The sequence below is a fragment of the Erythrolamprus reginae genome, chromosome 3 (assembly GCF_031021105.1).
Source record: "Erythrolamprus reginae isolate rEryReg1 chromosome 3, rEryReg1.hap1, whole genome shotgun sequence".
Lineage (NCBI taxonomy): Eukaryota > Metazoa > Chordata > Lepidosauria > Squamata > Dipsadidae > Erythrolamprus > Erythrolamprus reginae.
In genome coordinates, this window is record NC_091952.1 from 96,483,956 (window position 1) to 96,499,178 (window position 15,223).

The following is a 15,223-nucleotide window of genomic DNA, read 5'->3' on the forward strand; positions in this document are numbered from 1 at the left end:
ATACATACATACATACATACATACATACATACATACATAAATATTTCTAAAATAATGACTTGTAATTACCATGGCCTTCATATTCAATATAAACTAATCTAATAAATCTTAGAATTTTAATCTGGTTCTTTCAACAAAGGCTTGCGTGTTTTTAATTACCATTGGCAGATTTTGCAAAAGATGTAATTATTGTAGTTGGCTCATTTGTTCTAGTCATGTTGATCAAACAATTGACTAACAACTTCTTTGTCCTTGGAAACGGATAATAAACCGAGGCCTAGCAAAGATGAAACCAAACAATATTTTGGAGGCCATTCATTGGCAACTTCAGTCTTGAAAGACTATGGTTTCGTGCTCTGGAAAGAGTTCCTAGAACAGCATATCTAGTGTGGCTAAAAAGGCCAATCCGAGAATGGTAATCCCTTCTACATACATCTGATCTGGTCCGGAGATAGACTCCCTCTGTTACAGTTCCAAAAGTTCAGCATGATAGTAAAAAAGATCCCAAATAGACTTGGCGCAAGGACGCAGTCCTCTTTCACTCCACTTCGAATGTCAAAGAAATCTGATGTTAAGCCATTAAAAACTACTGTACCCTTCATTTCCTCATGAAAGGACCTAATGGTGGACAGCCGACCTTGGGGAGGATTTTATAAAGGCCGTCCTTACTAACCAGATCCAAAGCTTTTGTAAGATCTATAAACGCTTCAAAAAATGGCTGTCTTTGTTCCCTGCATTTCTTCTGCAGCTGTCTAAGAGAAATGACCATATCGGTAGTGGACCTGTTGGCTCAGAATCTACACTGTAATTCTGGATAGACTCTCTCTGCAAGCACCTGGAGCCTCTTCAATACGACACAGGCAAGCAGCTTCCCTAACACACTAAGAAGAGAGATGCCGCAGTAGTTGTTACAGCCACCCCTGTCACCTTTGTTCTTATATAGTGTGATGATATTTGCATCCTTCATGTCCTGCGGTACTCCATCTTCCCTCCAACAGAGATAGAAGACTGCATGCAGTTCTCTTGGGACGAACTCTTTGCAACACTTCAAAACTTCGGCAGAGATATTATCTTTCCCGGGTGCCTTGCCTGAGCCAAGAGAGTCCAGAGTTGCATTTAGTCCCTCTAAGGTTGTCTCAATGTCAAGCTCCTCCAAGACAGGCAGGCAACTCAATGCCGTTCAAATCCTAGTCAGTTATCACATTTTCTCTAGAATATAAGTCAGAGTAGTGCTGCACCCAGCGTGCCATCTGCTGCGTTCGGTCCTGGATAATCTCACCTGTAGCAGACCTCAAAGGGGCAGATTTCTTCTGTGTTGGTCCTAAGGCCTGCTTGATGCCATCATACATCTCATTGATGTTACCTTTGTCAGCTGCTATCTGGATCTGAGAACAAAGCTGCAATCAATAGACTTTGTTGGACTTTGCTACGAGCAGCTCGCAGAATTGTAGATTGTGCACACTGGAGCAGGCTATACTGTATATGCAATCAGTACTCTCCTTTTTTTCCTCGATGGCTGGTGTCAACTCTTTTGAGTGGGCTTCAAACCAATTTGCTGTCTTTCTGATCTTCTTACCAAATATTGACAGGGTGGTGTTATAGACAGCATTCTTGAAATATTCCCATCTTTTGGACGTGTTTGCTTCAGCTGGGCCTGGAAGCGTTTCCTCTAATGCATGTGCAAATTCCTCCATTTTGACCTGGTTGCAGGTCTTGCTGATGTCAATCTGTGGTCTTCCTTCTTTCTTTGAGTGATGCAATCTCTTTGCAGTTTTATTCTGCTGCGCACCAAGGAGTGGTCGGTATCACAGTCAGCACCCTGATAGCTACATGTGATTGTAATACTAGGAAGATTAGAACACCTGGTTAGTATCAAGTCAAGCTGGTGCCGGTGCCTTGATCTTGGATGCCTCCAAGAGACTCTGTGTTGAGGCTTTGTTTTGAAAAATGTATTGCTAACGTGCCAGTAAAACTCCAGCAGGCATTGGTCATTTTCATTCATCTTCCCCAAAGCCAAACTGACCTAAACAGGTAAGCCAAGAACTATAATCGGCATTAAAATCTCCAAGGATAAACAGTGATTCTTTCTCAGGGACTTTCTTGATAGTGGTGACCAGATCATCGTAAAATTGGTCTTTAGATTCTACTGACAATGTTAAAGTTGGTGCATGGTCCTGCTCGCGAGTGGAGCTATAAGGACAGAATCCTCTTGCTCCCTATGGCAGGTGGAGTTATGCATCCTAGTAGGGTGTTTTTGACTGCAAAGTCCACCCTGTATTCCTTAGTCTCATTTGATAGTTTTCCTTGCCAGAAGAATGAGAAGTTTCTCTCCTTAACAGATCCTGAGTCCAAGAGCCTTGTCTCTTTGAGGTTATTAATCCAATAATTATGAAATCAGATGCCATATTTTCTTCTGGAATGCTGCATGGACCAAGTTCTAGAGAAATCGAGGTTCTATCATTCCCCCAGTGAGATGAGTTACATTGAGATGACTGGACAGAGTTACCCAGCAGTTTTTCATGCCTAAGGTAGGACCAGAATAGCAATTTCTAGAAGACATGACACATAGACCACATTTTCTAGAAGTACAAAGAATTGTGACCTGATAATAGCACCATCACTTTGCTGACTTGCTGCCAGCAGCAATGACTAAAGAAACCATGAATGTTCTGTAATTTGCTAGCCTAAGGTATAGACTAGAAATTATAACTTATTTCTTTAGCTGCAAATCAGCTCAAAAGCTGTATTGTATTCTTTATAGCCTAGAATCCTGATTCATGTTATGCCTAACAATCTATAAAAAAGCTTATTTAGACATTTTCCATAATCCCAGCATTTAATTAAGTACACTTTATTACTGTAATTACATTTGTCAGATATATCTCAGGAAGAGACTATTCTTTCCTTCTCTATTTATAGTAATATGTATATGCTTCTGGAAAGAGCATCAATAAAGACTACTTGCTTTTCAAAAATACAATTAAATCTTAATCTCCATGCTTCATTAGTTTATGATATCTGTTTGCAACTAAGTTGTTTTGAAAATGTTCTTTCTCTCTTTCCAAAGCATCTTAATTGTAAGCGATATACTATTCAGAGCCTGACTAACATGATCATCAGTATTAAATTTTATTGAGTTTCCTCAAATCCCAATACAGCATATACTCATTCTGAATATAATTCATGTTAAAAGCTCCATGAACATAGAAAAAGGACAGGATCTAAATTAAACAGAATTTTGGGACAAATATTAACTATCCTGAAATCCATTCAAGGTCTGGAACAAACAATACATGAATGTTGTTTTGCTGGAATTGCTGAACTTCAGAAAGATGGTATAGGATGAAAATGAAGAAAAGCAACCTTAGACAAAGACTACCACCAGATGGCAGCCTCTTACCATTACGTATTGTTAAAAGAACCGCTGCAGAGCTATTCCAATTTCATCTTTACCTCTTAAGGTGAGGACTTAAGTTTCAATAGGCAAAGATCTTTTGAGAAAATGTGCAAGTTTGCAAACACAGAAGAAGGGAGGAACTCTAGATCCCTTGATTAAATTCAGGAAATGAAACAGGCTAGTTGCATAATAAAAGTCTGACAAGGGAAGAAATTGGACCAATTGCTAACTTCATTTCAATTTCATACCAATATGATCCTCAACAAGCAGGAATAATGACATAGATATTCTAACAAAATCAGTTCACACATGAATCTAATTCCATTATGGGCAATCAATTAGATGGACTTCTTTTTTTCTTATTGAAGCATAAAAATCAATTAAAGAATGAAATAAGGGGGGGGTCACTAACACATCTTTAAGAAGTTTCTTCAGTGTAAGAAGTCAAATGGCATCATCAGAACAAGCTCAGAACAAAGAACAGTAGATTGGCTTTAACAGAAAAGTAACCTTTAGCTTCAAACCTACAGTATTTTATAATGCTAAATTACATTTGGAATAGGTACACCATAGAAGTTTTCTCAGCTATTTTCAGCTGAGTGCCTTTTCCTGCTATCTCCCCTGAGGAACACATGCTTAATTTTAATTGGGGGAGGATACCTATTATGTACATGATGCCTTACCAAAAAAAAAAAAGGCTCTTGTCTCAAGGGCTTACAATCAAATAGAAGCACATATAAAAACAACAAAGAAAGGGAATGAGAAAAATAGAAAAGAATACCCAATATCGAGGTTAAAGAAAAACAAGGAACATTACACAATTCTTTCAAGTGAGTTTTGTTTGGTTCAGTTGTATAATTGGAACTTAGTACAGGACAGTTCCCTCTCTCAAGCATTTTATATATGAAACAATTACTTGAAAGAATACCAATCCTTAAATGGAAATATCAAACAAGATGTTTTATCTCTTCAGCTGAAAGAGTAAGACCCCTGGAAATGAAAGAAGTACATGTGCAACAGAACAATCACAGCCATCACAAACAAAATAATCCCATAAACATCAATATTCACAAATACTTCGATACACGTATTACACAGATATACAGGTAGTCCTCAACTTACAACCGTTGGTTCAGTGATTGTTCAAAGATACAACAGCACTGAGAACAATGATTTACAACTATTTTTTAATTTATGACCATTGCACCATCTCTGTGGTCACAAAATTTGGACACTTAGCAACTGGCATGTATTTATGACACTTGCAATATTTCAGGGTCTTGTGACCATGTTACGTGACCTTCTTACAAACAAAGTCAATGGTGAAGCCAAATTCATTTAACAACCCTATTGCTAATTTAACAATGGCAGAAATTCACTCAGCAAGTGTGGCAAGCAAGGTTGTAAAATGGGGCAAAAACTCACTTAACAATTGTCTGCCTTAGCAACAGAAATTTTGGGTTTAAATGTAGTCATAAGTCAAGGACTACTGTAAATCTGTGTATTTTCAGATATTGCTGATGACAACCGACAATACATCCCCTAGACATAGACTGCTGAATGCTGAATTTCATTAGGGAACCTAGAGATTTTCTACATCTGCCCAGTATGTGCTTTAAAAGACAAATTATGATCAGGGAAACATGAAAAATATCAAGGGAGAGATGGCCTGAAAGAGATGGAATCAACCTCAACGCAGTCTGCTTCGTTATTTGTTCAGAAAATCACAATTAACCTTGCTGCTTGTATCTTTTTAATCTTCTATTCATAGCTATGGTAAGGATAAACAAAACAAATACTTCAGAAATTACATGCTGTACAGACTAAAGATCAACCAAGCAATTGTTTTGTCTTTTCAAAGCACAATACAGGATGTTCAAAACTAAAAAGTAAGAATAGATTTTAGCCACAAAACTCCATACAATCCCTATTTGACAGCTAGAAGATACAGATACATTTGAATGTTGGCAGTCCAAATTTGATATCCCTATTATAAATTCAATCCCAAGGTATTAAGGACTAAAAAGTGAATGTCAAAAAAAAATAAAGATTATCTTCCTGCTTGCCTAAGAAGCTGAACACAGCTCAGAAGCAGCAGGTTTTGAGCAAAGGGGGGGGAAGGATATTCATATTTAAATATTCAATCTTGTACATTTTCTCTAAATGTAATGCCTCATAAAGCCTTCTGAAAATAACTTTTTTTCACAGTGCTTTTAAAATAGCACATCTCTGCCCTAAATTTCCCACCTCTTAAAATAACATCCTGCTACACCATCAGCTGACACTCCTCCACTCACAATGTAGAAGTCATTTGCTGATAATTAACCCATTTGTCCTCTAAAGAATTACATTTCACCTGCTTCGGTTACATTGACTGATCAGGAACTCAAAGATGGAGGGCATTTTAATAACTTTTTCATCTTCAGTTTTTACACATATACCGTACTTCACATTTGCACAGAATTGCTCATCAATTATCTAATTGTAATGAAGCAGGGATGCAATAGATTCATGAACTGAAAGGATATCCTAAAGAAATCAAGATCTGCTTTCTCTTGTCCTTGAATGCAGGACATAGAAACACGGGCAAGTTACAGGAAAGCAGATCTGGATGGATATTAGACATAATTTCCTAACAAAAACAGAAGTTTAATACCGTACTGTAATAAATTAGTTAGGGAGGTGATAGATTCCTCTATAGTGGATGTATTTGTAGAGGGTTGATTAGTTTAATCTTACATCCTTTTCTGAATTTTGCATATGATTTTTCTATAAAACAGAAGAGAACGTGTATAATCACTGAAACCTATCTTTCACATTGTCATTTCTTACACATATAAAATATTTTACATTAACTTTTCATTACACTGATGCCCAAGTCAGAATGACACTTTCCATTTTATAGTCTAAACCACTGCACTAAATGCTTTCACACTGATCTTGATATCCTCTCACTTGGATTACGGAATCAACCTGAATTCATCAGTCATATTATCACATCCAGGCCTGAATGTACTTCTTATACGCTCCGAATCCCTGTAATTTTGGGGAGGGGGTGTCAAGTGACTTTTAGAACGACAGGGAATGTTTTATGATTATGTCCTTCTTTCCATTTCACGCCAAATACATATTTATTCCATTATTCCAACAGTACCTTGGAGAACAGTTGGAACCTTGAAAGTAGGAAGTAGCCCTCCCTCCAGCATCTGGAAAAGGAGACCATAAACACCGTCTTTGGTAACATGACAGAAGCGACCACTGCCTCTGAAAGTTGAAGGTCCAGTTCTTCACTGGAAGTCTGGAGAACCTCATTGGCAGGGGCAACCAAAAGGAAAGCCTTTGCATTTCATTTCCTTCTTTTTGCAAGGAAGGATGCTGAATCATTAACAGCAGCAGCAGCCTCCACCATCCTCATGACACCTTCCCTCCCAGTGGTGCAGCATCAATTTCAACCCAACACACACACACACACACACGTGTGTGTGTGTGTGTGTGTGTGTGTGTGTGTGTGTGTGAAGCTAGAAAACTGCTGAAGCATCTTCCCTGCTTTACTCTGGAATAAGATGCACTGGATACCTGCCCCCCCCTTGCACACATACACAGGTTGGAGAGAAGAGGATGCGGGGGGGGGGGGGGGAAATCACGTCCAGAAATTACCTGCAAGCAGCAACTACCGCCCTCCCATCTGAGGATGTGGCTTTCTGCGGGGTCGAGAGACTTTCCAACAGGCTACAGGACGGGGACAGCCCAATCCAGCGAGCGACCCTCTTCTGCGGCTCGCCTTCCAACCCGTCCTTCTCCGGCGCCGCTATCTGCTCTCAACGCTCGCCAGAGGCCACCAAAATACTGAACCGGAGGGCGCTGCAGCAAATTTGAGAGGCCGGAGCAATCCACTCACAGTCTAAAAAAGGGGGGAGGGCAAGCCGACTGTACGGCGGGAGAAGTTACAGTTAAAGGCGGCTTTGGGGCTTTCACGTGCTCCGTTTGGTAACTGCAGATGAAGGGGGTTCTCCCTGTGGAGGAGCGAGCCACGCCTGAAGCACGGCCTGAAGGAAGAGGTTTCGCTTCTTGATGCGTCCCCCCCTCTTCTGTTGGGAAAGTGGGACGCTCCGCCTCGCCTCTGCTCCCTCGAGCGGCTTTAAGCGGGGGGGGGGGCATGGGGGGGATGGATTAGGGTTGAGCGCGGCGACGGGAGAGGTGGATCTCCTCGGTTAAAAGTTGCCGTTGGGATAAACCGCGTCTAGATTTGCGCTGCCCGATCCCCAAAGAAGATTCGTTCGGGAATAGATTCCCATCGATTTCAATGGGGTCAGCGCTCAGGCAGCAAAGAGGATGCAGCTGTCACTTTTTTTCTCTCTCGCCTATGTAACCGCGCGCGCTCCCTATTCAAGGGACGGCGTTCCTTTCCAAAAGTGGCCTTTTATTCATTTATTTAGAAAACAATATTTCCTCAAACTAAATTAGATTTCATAGGCAATATTTTGCGCCCTTCGCGGTTGGTGAAAAATTATCTCCAAAGGCCCAAGAGGAGAGGTTAGGCAAGGATACATTTTCTATATTGCAAATAATAGATTTCCTTCACTTGACAGATCCTTCACTTCATAAGATGTAAAAAACAAAATCGTTTACAAGAAAAAGGTCAAGAGGTCAGGGTTTTTTCCCCTTATTGGTCTACATACAAATTTTGGATTTTTATTTTTTAAAACCAGGTAGATGGGAAGTGCACGTTAAATGCTCACAATTAAATTGGCCTTTGTCTATAATCTTTCCTGCAGTATAACAAGAAGTCCAAACATTTTCTACCTAAATTCTGCCCCCCCCATCAGCTATTAAAATGAAAGTGCTATTAATTAAAATGACACTATTGAAAATGTATGTTTTCTAAATAAATCAAGAGCGCCACTTTAGGATAGTAGTTAAGGCACCTAAGTAGAGACCAGAAGACCATGGACTATTTCCTCTTCAGGTACAAGCCAGCTGGGCCACCTTAGAACAGTCACTCTCAGCCCTTGGAAGAAAACAGTGAGAAGTCCCCTCCAAAAATCTTTCCAAGCAATTTGCATGAACTTTTCTAGGCAGTCATCAGGACAAATATATACTGTATAAGCATATGTAAAACTAAGTAGCAAATGCTATACTATTTTATCATTAAAAACTTTACATCTAATCTTACTCTATGTATATGTACTGTATGTATAATAGCTAAAAGTAAATCTTAGTGTATGTATATGTATGTATATCTGGAAATACAAATTCTAGATAAAACTACTAAAAATAACCCCAGTTAATTTAAACTGAAAATAATCAAGATAACAAAACTAAATACCTAAAAATATCAAAGAATTCTTAAATACAGTGTATAAAGGTCTATTAAATGCAAATAGTTGGAAATACATATAGATAGAGGGGGTTGTATTATATGACTTTCTTCAATTTGTTCAAGCTGTGATTCAATTTTTAAACAATAAATTAAACTCAGGCCCTATGGGAATTATATTCTCTGGTCTTGACTCTTCATTGATGCAAAAACCCTATATTTATTAATTAAACAGGTTTATATAGTTGACCACACACACAAATAAGTCCTATGAGATAGACATGAACCATGTTCCTAATTATTATACAACATGTAACACTGAATAATCAATGTTATTGACATTACTTTATTAAAAAATCAATAGGTATAATTCAGTCTTAATGTCTTAAGAGGTATAATTCAGTCTTAAGATAGTTCTCTTTATGTGTAATTTTAAGTGAAAAATTAGAGCCTGTTACTCCAGATTTTATGAAATACTGTACATATCTTGTAATTGGCAAGGACCCATATGCACTTAATGAATTATTCAGAATGGAAATCTCTAGTGGATTTTCCCTCTGATAATAAAGGCTTCTTTACTGTAGAGGTAGTATACAGCTCCATCATTTTGGTAATTTATAATATTGTACTAAAATATTTTTTAAAGGAATTGAAAATGATTCCCACCTATGTGAAAAAAATGCCTTTATTTTCTGACATGCACTCCTATAGTATTTATTCACTTTCCATCTTACATACCTCAATATATATTTTGTTTTTCACAATTTAAAAACAGTATTGAATTTTTAAAAACAGTATTGAAAAACCAAGCTCAAGGCCACTGAGAATGCCATTTGATTTGTACCTATAGGCCCAAACAGCAGTATTTTTTGTCATATGGGTTACATTTTTCACAGCTAATGCTCTTGCTCTCTCTGTCCTCCCATACACATATGGAAAAATTATCAATATGATTATAAAAAACTTAATTTAAAATTAAGTCTCAGACAATTTATAGCTCTGTTTCTTGCTTCCTGTAAATAATCTATCAATAGTAAAGTACCTAATATTATGAAAGCAAAAGCAATCTATTTTAAGGCAATGGTTTAATTGCTTTGTGTATGCATACACATGTGTCTTTGAGTCAGTTTTTTACTCCTGGCAACTTCCTGGACAACTCCTGGCAACTCCTGGCAACTCCTGAATTTTTCTTAGCATTATTTTTTCAGAAGTAGATTTCCATCGCCTGCTTTCTAGGGCTAAAAGACAGTGATTTCCCAAAAATCACGCAGATGGCTTTTGTGTCTAATGCGGAACAAAAATTCACAATCTCCCAGTCTGTAGCCTTGTGTTAACCACAATACAAAGTGATTCTGAGTTTGCCTACCCATGATTAATTTAAGTATGGTTTGCTCAAACCCATTTTCTAGATTTGCCCAACTCGATGGCTACATTCACACAACTTAGTTACCGAAGAGCCAAAGTCACTAAAATCATATTTATATACAGTATTTGATTTCTTAAAATTCTACCTTTATTATTTTTATAAATAACTTAAGATGGTGAACGCACCCAATATTCCTTCCCCCTTCTACATTATTTCCCACCACAACAATCCTGTGAGATGAATTGGGCTGGCAAAAGACTAACTTGTCCAGATATATATATATATATATATATATATATATATATATATATATATATATATATATATATATATATATATATATATATATATTACATATTACTTCCCTCATAAAGTGATTTGCTGTTGAATGTTAAAAACAACTTCATGTGAAAAACTGAAAAATAAACAATTAATTTGAAAAACTTTGTCCACCCTATTAGTGATTTTATAGAGAATTTTCCTCTAATGTATTACTATAAACAATAACATGTTTTAATTTCTTGGTTTATATGTACTTAATTAAACAGTAGTGCTTATAATGCTACTTTTTATATTTATAATCTATTTCTGATTCAGGAACTTAAGGAACCATCTACAACACTAGCTATTACTATTTTTTTTTTCTTACAACAATAACTTTGTAAGATAGATTAGTTGATAGAATGACTGCCTTACAAGTGAACTTCCAGATGTGAAAATGCACATTTGTTTCTCTGAAACAAAAGAAGTCTAATTTCTTAAATGCCAATATATATATTTATATTTACACACAATAGGTAAAATTAAAAAGGCCTAGAATTTGTATCATGAACAAAGCAACTCCAGAAAAAAAATGGGTAAAATTAGTCAAAATCTATTTATGTATTCTCTTTCCACCAAAACAACTAATTCAAATGTTGGGAAACCCCATCCCAGCAAGCTACTACCAGATATATACATATATTTCAATATTTTATCATTTTGATTATATCACATATGAACCATGAATAATTCCTTGTACGTGTAATGCATTAAAACTGCTGATATGTATATTGTACAAGGAGAATCAGTCTGATATAGTAGTTAAAGTGTTGAACTAAAAACAGAGAAGCCCAGGTTCTAGTCCATCCTTAGGCACAGAAGTCAGCAGGGTAACCTTGGGTCAATCATTTCTTCTTAGCACTAACCACTGTAGGGTTCTGCCACAAATGCTAGAAACAAAGCAACAATTGGTTTTATGGGCAAGAAGAAGAGATAAATTTTTGATAAGTAACAATCAGTATAATTGCAAAAGCCTTGTAAATTTCCGTCTCAAATAGGTCAGTAACTGAATGAATCCAAATAAATGAATTAACATTAAATTTTTTGAATTGTGGCTCCATTAGTGTTAAATGTCCTTTATAGATAGGGCAGGGAATATACCGTATGCAACATTTAAAGCAAAATAAACCAGTTTCTAAAAGAACCTTCCATTGGTTTGCAGAAACAAGACAGCCAAGTTTATTATTACAAAAGTATTTTAATTAGCAACAATTTCATTTAGATCTTTGAACTTCTTCTAAAAATAAGTTATCTGTTTGGGAATCTCATTATTTCTTCCAAGATTTTTACAAACCCAGAATATCAGATATTGTAATAATTCCCCTTTTAGAAGTATCCTACCTGCATTTCAGGACCGGCACCAGTTTTGATTCCAGGGCAGGGTGGTGGAATGGCTATTGTCATTCAGGAGGTTCTTGTGGCTTTCACAGATGCTGTTCTGCAGATAAGCAGATGTGAGACCCAGTTTGTATAGTTGGTCTCTAGAAAGCAGATGGATTATTGCTTCTATACTTACCTCCTTGCTGTGCAGTGGTTTATTCCTTCAGCAGCTCAACTCTGATTGCGTTGATGGCGTAGTTTCCCAGACATGGTGTATGATATTGGGAGGTTTTAAACTGCTGTCCCTGGGTGCAAAAGGCAACCATGGACCTGAATCAGGTCATCATCCACACACACACACACACAATTTTTCCATCCTAAAAGAGGTTGAAAATTTGAATGCGCCTTATGCTATGAATGTATCTCCACCCAGTCTCTCAAACGGAGGTTTGAGCTTTTTTTTCAGCCTGTGAAACATCCGTTTGAGAGGATGGGCAGGACTAAAATAGAGGTTTCACAGGCAGAAAAAGCAAGGCACAGAGCCCACAACCAACAAACCTATTGCTAAAGTTCTCCTCTGGGAACAGCTGATTGAGGGCATTGTATTCATGGAGGCCATCTACCACTCACTCAGCTTTTTTCTTATTTTCCTCCCCCAAAACTATGATGCATCTTATACTCCAGTGCACCTTATAGTCCGAAAAATACGGTACATTTCATACATACATACATGCATGCATGTATGCATGCATACATCTGAAGTAGTTTATATCTTGGAGTAGTTGCTACATGATCAGAATTTGAAGGATATTAATGTCCAGTAATGGGCCTCCCCAGTACGAATGGGATTGGCGATCTGGTAGGACTTTTTAGTGGGCTCCAGATGCCGGTGTGAGCACGTGCACGACCAACAAGTGTGTCCGACATGTGCAGAAGCAAAAAAAGAGGCACAAATTGCTGAAACCTCACCTGCGTAAGCATCATGCAAGATTTTGCTTCTGATGCATGTGCAGAAGTATCGCATGGTAGCATACGGACATGTGTCGGGCACGCACACATGTGTGTGGCGGCCTCAGGATCCGGGCACCAGTAGGAAAAGGTAAGTGGACCCCTTCACTGTTAACATCTATGGTCTAATGGTCTAATGGTCCCCTTCCTTTATAGGGAGGTTGGAGAGAATCTTGCAGCTGTAATGCACAGTTCGAATATGGCATTAGCCATTAATCAGAACAAGAGAGTGACAATGACTTTAGTTTGCCCATATGTGGCCTCTCCCTGCTTGTAGATTCCTAGAGATGCCGATTCTGAAAGGAACCCTGGAATCCTTTTAGGAGAAAGGGAATCAGGAACATATGAAACATCTCTAAAGCTCAAGATATCTTAGGGATAATATTGCTCTGGTGTGCTGTGAAAATTTTGCATACTCTCAGAGGTTGACTGCAGTGTAGTTTGGCTTGATTATCAGGGAGATGTTTCAGCCTGCTAGTTTTGAAGCAATAGGCTAGGACAGTGATGGCGAGCCTTTTTCAACCTTTGGTGAACCTCTTTGCCATCAGAGGGCTAGAGCCTTACATCTGGGGGCATAACCGTCTATGTATAATCTTATGTTCTTTTTGATTAGTTAAGAGCTCCGAGGAGACCCAGATGTGGCTGAATACAAATGATGGTGAATTCATTCTTGATTGAGGGTATATTTTGCTTTCTCTTATGAAGGCAGTAATCTATTCTCTCCTCAAGAAACATTGCTCTGATGTTGGATAACTTCTGACCAGTCCTAGCCTTCCATTTTTTTTGAAAAGAGGATTTAGAGGATAATTAGAGTGTATGGAGGAAGCAGGTTGTCCAGAATTCTTTCAGCCAGGTTTTAGGACTAGACATAGTTAATGCATCTACATCTGCCAAAGGAAATAATATTTCCAGCTAAAAATTAATAGGAACCTGACTAGGCTTTAGAAAGACCTGTGAGAAAGCGTATTGTGTCCAACACAATGTATTATTAATAATGGTGTTTTAGGTGGTTTGTAGGGTTTTTTTTAATTGAAATCCCTGATAGCCATCTAGAGTTTCATGGTGATCAGGAAGTCATACGCAATGAATGAAAGAATAAATGAATGGAAGAATAAAAGAATGAATGAATGAATGCTGAGCATAGGAATTTGAATTTATATAACATAGACATGGATCCCAATACCTGCCATTAATTCAATAAACTCAAGTAATAATGTTTCAGGTTAACTGAAAGAGGAGCTAGTTTATGAATGTTTTATTCTAACTAATCACTGCAGTTTAAATTGGGGCCCAAAAGCATGCAAGATTAAATTGCTAAATGTATACAGGATTAAATCTACAGAACTCTCTTTAATGAAATAAGAATAATGGTCAGACATGCCTATGCATTATTCTGCATCATCGACATATGATGATACCTTAATTTCTGTTCCATCTCCCATACTGACTTTAATATTTAGCATTTCAAAATTCACAAGCCAGCAATTTCAAAATCAAATTACAGTAAAAAGAAAATTAGCAACAGGGCATATGCTTGATGTAAATTTTAAAAAGAAAAATAGACAGTATATGATGAGCTAAATAAACTACATCCAGAATACGGAATACAGAATACAGAACTTTGGGGAATAATAAACTAAAACTAATTTTAAAAAAAATCCAGTTTACTGATTAATTTCATTTAGAAATGCTAACACTTCAGCAGTACATAAATTATTTAAAGAAATGTGAAGGATTTTTTTCTGGAATTAGCAGTTCTAATAATATTCTTCATCTTAAAGAGTCCGTAATATCTTAGCTGCATTACTTAAATTACAAATGGCAACACATCAACCTTCAAAAAATTGAAAACATCAGTTTATTTATTTTTATGTAAATTGATGAAAAAATAAAACACTATGTAAACAGGCTCTGATGTCTTCTCTATATTCAGTTATCAGAAATATAACCCTTGACAAAATGACAATCTTTTCCTGTGCTAGGAGATTCCTAATGCTTTCAAAAGTAATACCCTTGTTTCTAGTACTATATTTAGTAGAAATTGCATAGCAATAAATTCACTATGCTGTATATTGAATTGTCCATTGATTACTGGAAAGTAAAATCCAAAAGTACAAAGTAAGCATATGAAAGCATCAAAGCCTCACTACCTTCGCTTCTACATAAATACTCACTGTCTGATTCCAACTGCTCTGAAATGACCTAGCCTTTCCCATCAGACTCAGTTCTCAGCTTTTTCAAAGGCCACATGTAGGTTCACTAGTGTTTACAAAAGTTGTCCTAGGCAACCAAACAGAACATAGAAATTTAAAGGGACCCACTTCAAGGCTATATACTGTATGATATTCACCAAATATTGCTTAACTCCCACAATCTTAAGGAAGTATTATAGCAATTTCCCAGCTGTATGGGAAAATAAAGAAACACATTTCAGCTCCTTTTTCTTTTCTCATGTTGGCTTAGGAGGAAATATTTCCTCTATATGAAATGACTG

The 15,223-nt window shown here is 37.3% G+C and overlaps 1 protein-coding gene across 2 annotated transcripts in view; it reads right to left on the minus strand.

Annotated features, from left to right (window-relative positions):
- Positions 1-14,988, minus strand: part of TTLL7 (tubulin tyrosine ligase like 7) — a 95,063-nt gene extending 80,075 nt beyond the window's left edge. The window contains exons 1-2 of one of the 2 annotated variants that reach the window (XM_070746259.1): positions 14,904-14,988; positions 11,743-11,839 (exon numbers count right to left, since the gene is read on the minus strand). The gene's annotated coding sequence lies outside the window, so the exon portion shown is untranslated. Of the gene's footprint in view, positions 1-7,054; positions 7,512-11,742; positions 11,840-14,903 lie in introns of those variants that run through there. The other variant, XM_070746258.1, reaches the window with a different exon arrangement.
- Positions 14,989-15,223: the final 235 nt, after the last annotated feature.